The 6831-nt window shown below is 41.4% G+C and overlaps 1 protein-coding gene across 5 annotated transcripts in view; it reads left to right on the top strand.

Annotated features, from left to right (window-relative positions):
* Positions 1-204: 204 nt before the first annotated feature.
* The window catches only part of LOC109428579 (protein tramtrack, beta isoform), a 289306-nt gene continuing 282679 nt past the window's right edge, over positions 205-6831 (top strand). For 2 of the 5 annotated variants that reach the window (XM_062844374.1, XM_062844373.1), the window contains exon 1: positions 206-2052. The gene's annotated coding sequence lies outside the window, so the exon portion shown is untranslated. Of the gene's footprint in view, positions 2053-6831 lie in introns of all 5 variants that reach the window. The other 3 variants (XM_029856800.2, XM_062844376.1, XM_062844375.1) reach the window with 3 other exon arrangements.

Raw genomic sequence — 6831 nt, 5'->3', positions numbered from 1 at the left:
AATGGCATTGAATGCGCTCACCAATTCATAATTTCAAAAATTTGGCTGAAATTTGTCCGGGACGATACGCCAGATATCCTTTCAGAAATTGTACACCTTGAAACTGCTTCTCTTGGTTTTATTTTATTTATTGCTTCATCAATAATAGTGTTATACCTGCAGAAACTAATTTGTTTATTTTCTCTTTTGTCGTTTCAGGTATGTTGAGAATTCAAGATTCGGTTGCACATGTTAAGAAAAGGTAGCTGAAAGGATTCAAAACGTCCGACAAAACCGGAAGACTACTATGTGCCAATATGATTGTCTTGTTTAAATTGAAATTCTCAAGTGCGAATTAACACAAGGTGTTTATGGTTTCTAAAATTGCTTATTTTAGGTTTCTTCTTGAATACATAAGTAATGATTTCAAAGTCGTTCTTGAAGCACTGCATACATTTAACATGAATGACGGTCTCGTAAGTCGATAAACGATCTTAGCTAAATCAAAAGATCAGTCATTTCTTGATCTTGGCGTAACTTCCCAACTGGGTTAAGGCCTGCTTTTCAGTTTGGTTTTCTATGAGTACTTCCACAGTTATTAACAGAGAGATTCCTCTGCCTGTGATAATTTAGCATGTGTATTTCATGCCGCAGGTACGAAGATACCCAATGAAGTCAAGGAAATTACCATTACGAAAAGTTCCTGAACCGACTGGGAACGTGTCACCCTCTGCAAGGTCATGCTGAATATCTTCAAGCTTACTGCATCGAATACATGGGCCCTTTTAATAGTTAGTGAACCGAATTTCAGTAAAATCGATCACCGAAACTACCGCAATTTCGCTTCTCCATTTTCAAAAAAAAGTATCTTAGCTAGAAGTAGGTGTGTCTAATATTTTTCATGAACCCTTTCCATTTTAGCCACACTCTCCTCGTAAAGATTTCAAGGTTAAACTACGTGCACCCAAACAGCAAACGATTTGTGGTTACCTAATCTTCTCTGACTGATGCCTGTTCAAAGGGATTATTCGTCAACTTATTAGCACAGATAAATAGACGCAAAAGTTAGAAGCTACATACAACGATGCAATACATCGGTATGAAACAATGATCGCCCGTTTGACTAACCATAAATTAGGTGGAGATTTCAACGAAGTGTTCGTAAGTGAACTATAAACATAATCTTACAATTACGTCTGTTTGTCTGTATTATAAGTATTCTTCTGAGCAACGAAGATGACACCGCCGCGCGTCTCTAAATTTGGCAAACCCAATTCACCACTCCTCGCAAAATGCGCACAGCCCTGAATCTAGCCAGTGATAAACGACAGCAACAGTCGTCAAAACATGGCGGCGTGGGTCATCAACACCATTTTGGCAAGTCTTCTAATCTATCGCCGCGATCCCTTTGTACCTACGGCTACGAACGTCGTACGTCGCACCTTCGACCGCCCTCACTTTCACCGTAACGAAAGCGAAATCCCTCTCTCTGTCTGTACACAATCGTCTGCAGCCGCACTGCGGCGGCAGCCCTTGCTCGAAGATCGAGCGAGAGGGAACATGGGATGCGCAGCATCCCCAAATTATCACACGTTTTGCATGGCACACGTTTCTTCGATAGTTGACGATCGGATATTGATCCGACCGTACGTGTGCTTCGTTACGCGGGTGCGCACAACTTCCGCGCGGAATTATTACAACGGGCACAAACGCGACAATTATTTTTGACGCGATATCGATCGAGAATTCTGATGATTGCGCGCGAAGACAGTAACAATCGTTGTCGTCGTCTGCATAGGGTGATTACCGTAAACCGCAATAATTGTAATATCGCGCGTCCGGGTCAGTTGGGTTCCGTGTGGTTCGATTCGAGTTCGGTGGAAGTGGTGGTGGAATACACTTGGAAGCCACTCGCAGGGGCATTACCCGGGGTGCAAGTGCGTGTCCACTAAGTGGCACAGAGTGCTGCGGTCGGGTTCAGCAGAATTGCCGGAGCTGAATCATTGATAGCTGTGAGAACGGGAACAACTTTTCGCCGGCGGAAGTAGGATCAAAAGGAGGTTAGCAAAAGAGGTAGGTGCAGCGGAACCTAGTTTACCCTGTTTGATTTCGGAGAAACCCGTATTTTGTAATAAAAAAAGTGGTGTTTGATCTATCTAAATATAGCCGGAATGAGGTGTTCTTTTTTTCGTGAATTTTGAAACTGCTTATTCAGTATCAGTGGGATCGTTTCTAAAATTGAAGTAAGTAATGAACTTTGACTCGACATCAGCTAAAATGGCTAAAATGGCTCGACAACTGGCAAGTGCGATGGAGCGAGCAAAACATTAGTTCATTTTACAAAAACGTTCCCCAAAATAACCTAAATTTTATCAACTAAGTCATCCGATACGACATATTACCGTCCCTCGATTGTCCAGTCCTTCGTTACATTCACCAATGTCGACATAATCATCAAAACTAGCAGCACTGCTGATAATGAAGAGACGATGTTGGCCACATGAAGCTAGAACCATTCATAAAAGTGTGAGTGATGCTTCATACTTGCCTCGCGCTAGCACACTCTTACACTTTTATACAGAGGAATGTCATTTCATCATTCTTCGTAATTCGCCATTCATTTATGCCGATTCAAACTGCGAACGGGACAGCAACGAATAACATTGCCAAGCTATTAGCGCATCGCATCACGCCGGTGATGGGGTTGCGTGTTCCTTTAGGGTGACCCACTTTCAGCATCCTTCTCGACTCGCATCTACAAAGAGCAATTAATTTGAGTGGAATGAGATGAACATACGGACCCCTGGATCACGCCTTCCTTCGAATGAGAAGTAAAGCTGCAGGTCCCGGCCCATGCGTGGTGAATGCATTTCTGGCAACGGCGACCTTGGTTCGAGATTCGTTCGCCAGGCAGCGCTAGTGTAAAAAATGATCAAATCTCTATAGCTTAGAAACCTGATGAGATAAAATGATGCCGTCTTCGGCAAAGTTGTTCAGCAAAATAGGAACTATCTGACAGTTAGGTTTAAGGATCGGTTGGTGGATTTTCTTTTCAACTCAACTGGAAGTATCTAGTAACACTACCTTCACCCTATACCTTTCGTCGTATCAGATTGCTAAAAGATCTTTTGATACCTCGCTATCTTTGGGATATGTCCCAATCTAATATTTGTTATGCGTTTGTTATTCATGGAACTGCTCCGAGAATTCCACCAGAGATTACTCCATGAATTCTTCTTGAGTTTCCTCTAGGGATTTTTTTCTGTAAGAATTTCTACAGGTATTCTTCCGGGGATTCTTAAAAAATCACCAGATATTCCTCCAGAAATCACACCAGCTATTTATCCAGGAATGCCTGTGAAACTTTCTCATCAAGAATTCTACACCAATTATTTCTCTAGGAATTTCCCAAGAGATTTCAACAGGGGTTTCAAAATGGATTTATCTATGCACTTATTATCTATTCAGAAAATACACAGGGAATTGTTCCAGGGTTTTCTTCACGAATTTGTTCAGGAGTTTTTCCCGGATTTCCAGGGTCTCACGGATCTCTCCATGGGTTTATGTGGGAATTCCATCAGAAATTCTTCCATACATTTTAGGTGCCCACTAGGGATTTCTTCAAGGTGTATCTGGGAATTTCTCTTAGAATTTTTCGACATTCTTCGGGAAAGAATTTCACAAGAGGTTCCTTTCGAAATTTCACCAAGGATTTACCCAGGAGTTTCTCAACTGTGTTTCCGTGGATTTTCCTGGTGATTTCTCCATTGACTTTTCTGGGGATTCCACCAAAGATTTATACTGGAACTCATCCAGGTTTTATCCAGGGATTATTCAAGCAATTTCTTCAGAAATTCCACCAGCAGTTCATCTAACGATTTCTCCAGTAAGTTCTTCGGAAATATCTGCAGATATTACGTCGGGAATTTCTCTGGGCATTTCTCAATGCCCCTCGAAGAAGCCTTCTGGAAAGATTTCTGTAGGGATTCCTCCTGTTATTCCTCCACGGAAGATTTAAAGAACTTCTCTTGGGATTTCTAATGTGATTATTTCGGGAAGTTCTCCAAGGATTGCTTTACTCCTTCAGGAATTCCTTTACTACCGCCATCTTCGCACAAATAGGCCTGATTCGTCTGCGACCTACAGATTTCTTCAGTGTCCAGTGCTCGACTTTCACATTAGTTATTCGAAGAACGTTTTAAAAAAGTATTGTCCTGAAAAAAAAAAACATTTTGATACAGTCTGAAGTGCTAATCCAAATCCGATGTTTCTCCCAGATTTTTCAAAGATTCATCCGAGGATTTGTTCCTGCTAATTTCTGCTTAGATTGCTCCTAGAATTTCGAGGTGTTTTTTTGTGGGTATTTCTTCGAGAACATTTTCAGATTTTTTCCAAAATTTGGAATTTCCAATTTACAAAATTCTCTAGAAACTGCTCCAAAGATTCATCTGGGTTTTATTTACTAGGCAATGCCACAGAATTTGGCTCCAGGAATATATTCGAGATTTTTTTTCAAAGATTTCCTCCGAAATTTGCTTGAGAGATACTGCGGAAATTTCCCGACTGCTAGATAAATTTCTCAGAGATTTTCTACAAAATTCTTCCTATGATTTTTTTAAGGATTTCTTCAGAAATTTCACAAAGGATCATTCTAAAGAATCCCCCGAAAAGTTTACCGAATATTTTTACATGAATTACCTTAAAAATTTCCACGAAATTGTAGGCAAAATACTTCTTGAAATTTCCTGCAATTTTTCCTCCAAATTATTCCCCACATAAAAAGTTGATGGATTTCTTTAAGGAATTCTTCATTTTTATTCAAGTAGTCTTTCAGAAATCTTCAATATTTTAAACAAACCTTTGATTCCTAGAACCTTTCAAGTATTCACTCCAAAAATTACTCCGAGCATACATCTATGGATTCCTTCTGAATATTTAATGCTTTTTTCCTGAAATTCTTCCGATGACTCCTTTTCAAATCCCACGATTCACTCTGGGAATCCTTGGACAGTTCTGAAAATGTTACCTACTATCTACGGTGGAGTACAGGTGGAAAACGGGACTTGAAGAAGGCAAATAAACTACGAGCTGCATCACTTGCTGAGATAACCAACCATTGTCCACACCGTGAAATTTGGATGGTTACGGTGGGCGGGCCACGTCAAAAAAATGTCGGATAGCAACCCGATTAAAACGGTTCTCCAGAGCAACCCTCCCGGTACAAAATATGGTGGGTCGATCAAATGGAGGACAGCCAGAGACCGAGTCGAATTGAGACGACTTCTACGTACAGCTCAGGACATTCAGGCTTGAGTCTGACCGGTAAGGTGAACAATAAGTTTGACGGGGTTTCAGGGGGTTTTGGAAGAGATCCGGGAGGTTTCGGAGTATTCAAACATGTATTAGGAGCACTACAAGAGCTTCAGGAGCGCTTTTGGGCATTCCAGAGGGTTTGGTTTTTGGACCCATTTCAGATAGTTTCAAAGGATTTCCAGCAGCCTTCAGAGAAATTTTCTGGGTGCGTTATAGGGGGTTTGAAGGGATCTCAGGGGTCTCCGGAGATATTTCAGGAAGTTTTGGAGAATTTACAGCGGCTGTTGGGGCGTTACGGGGGTTTCTAGGGGCATTTTCAGGTGCGTCAACCGGAATCTCACGCGGTTTTAGGTTTTGAAGGCATTTAAATTGATTTTCAGAAGATATCGCGGGTTCAGAGGATTTCAGGTGCACACTACAAGGGGTTTCATTCCCCCTGTAACGCCCCTTAAACTCCCATAATACTCATTAGTGCCTCTGGGATGCTCCCGAAACCCCCTTGTAACCACCGGTAGCTCTTCAGAATTCCTGTGATATTCCCTCTAACCATCAAAACGCCTCTAAGAGCTCCATGAAACCTTCTGAAACTTCACTGACAACCCTTTGATAAGCCTTTGTAACACCCCTGAAATCCGTTTTCTGGGTGCTGTTGATTTAGTTACTGTTCTACATTTTCTTATTACTGGATTACTGGAATTAACTATTGCTCTCTCTTTTTATGCAGGATTTACAAAAGCTGCATAAATAAAAAAAAACTTCCTAAAATAGGTTTGAGTGTATGGGAATTTCCAGGTCAGCCAAACTAACTTGAAGTTCAGAACTACAGGTCTACACTTGCATCAATAGTGTCATTTTCGCTGTACAGAGTAACGTTGCACAATCAACTATGGTTACTGGATCTACTAATGGATATTATTACAATTGTTTTTATTATTTTCTCCAGGGTTGTCCAAACTGCCCTAGAGATTACCAACTGCGCGAGTTACGGAAAGTTAATAGACAAAAAAAAGTGCAAGATCAAAAGACAATGTTGGGAACTTTTGGGGTTTCCAAAGTGTCCAATATGTATTGCTATAACAGTTGTTTTTACGCCAAAACAGCAACGACCCTGAGTTAATGAACCTCTTGAACTCTCAAGAATCGTTTTTGAATATTTCTCAACTATTTCATTAACCTGGATTTTGGAGCTTCAATTCTGCACTTATATCCTAAGCCTTCGGTTTAGTTAAGTTCAAAACATTCCAAATACCACTCCTAGTTAACTGACCGATTCCGTTCTTCAGTTTCTCGTTAGAAAAGACCTCCGCCTTCCATTAGTTGGACTAACTACGAATCGGTTAGCTACCCGTTACTGTCTACCGTACCTTGTCCGCCACCACCATCGCCTGCGGTTAAGGGAGCACTTTACGCCAAAGTTAATTGAAGCGATACACTCCAAACCGCGTGACAGAGCAGCAATGACCGAACACGAACTCGCGACAAGAGCGGTGGTGAAGGCGGCTGTGACGGGGCGGTGCATTAATAATCGAAAGCCGGGTG

This window comes from Aedes albopictus, chromosome 1, assembly GCF_035046485.1.
Source record: "Aedes albopictus strain Foshan chromosome 1, AalbF5, whole genome shotgun sequence".
NCBI classification, from domain to species: Eukaryota; Metazoa; Arthropoda; class Insecta; order Diptera; family Culicidae; genus Aedes; species Aedes albopictus.
This window is presented reverse-complemented; position numbering and strand designations above follow the sequence as displayed.